Source organism: Orycteropus afer, unplaced genomic scaffold (assembly GCF_000298275.1).
Source record: "Orycteropus afer afer isolate SDZICR_OR568_19922 unplaced genomic scaffold, OryAfe1.0 scaffold01086, whole genome shotgun sequence".
Classification (NCBI taxonomy): domain Eukaryota; kingdom Metazoa; phylum Chordata; class Mammalia; order Tubulidentata; family Orycteropodidae; genus Orycteropus; species Orycteropus afer.
The window spans coordinates 126,746-127,329 of NW_006922673.1; the positions used below are offsets into that span (position 1 = coordinate 126,746).

General features: G+C 40.8%; 1 protein-coding gene across 1 annotated transcript in view; it reads left to right on the forward strand.

Moving 5' to 3' along the window:
• The window catches only part of HDX (highly divergent homeobox), a gene marked incomplete at its 3' end in the record, with an annotated part of 248,049 nt that overhangs the window by 67,108 nt on the left and 180,357 nt on the right, over positions 1-584 (forward strand). The gene's annotated exons all lie outside the window — the stretch shown is intronic.

Sequence of the window (584 nt, forward strand, 5' to 3'; positions counted from 1 at the left end):
AACATTGTCTGCCAGTCCTGTACATGTTCATGGGCACAATCCCCCCTCCATAGACATACCTAATAGTTCAGCTTGTCCACCCATCTATCCACTCATAAATTAGTGTTTGCCTTCACTGACAGTGTAGTACTGTATGTGCAAATGGGTTCATCTTTGTTGTCTGTACCTTCCATGCACCTCTCTATTACTTCTTCTTCCTCATTGCCACTGTGTTGATCACTCACATTTGGTACAATGCCCTTGTCTTCAACCAAATCAGTACTTGGCTCTATCTATCTAACAATGTTCCCTTCACTCCCTTCCCCTCACACCCCAGGTAACCAACAAAGAAAATTTCCTTCTGTGTATAAAACTTTCCTTGATATTACCATAACAAACTAATACAATATTTGTCCTTCTGTGATTGACTTTCTGCACTCAGTATAATGTCCTCCAAGTTCATCCATGTCAATGCGGTGTTTGGCTAACTCTACATTGTTCTTTAGGGTTGCATAGCATTCCATTGTGTGCATGTACCATAGTTTGGTTATCCATTCTTCTGTTGATGGGCACCTAGGTTGTTTCCATCTTTTGGCTATTGTAAA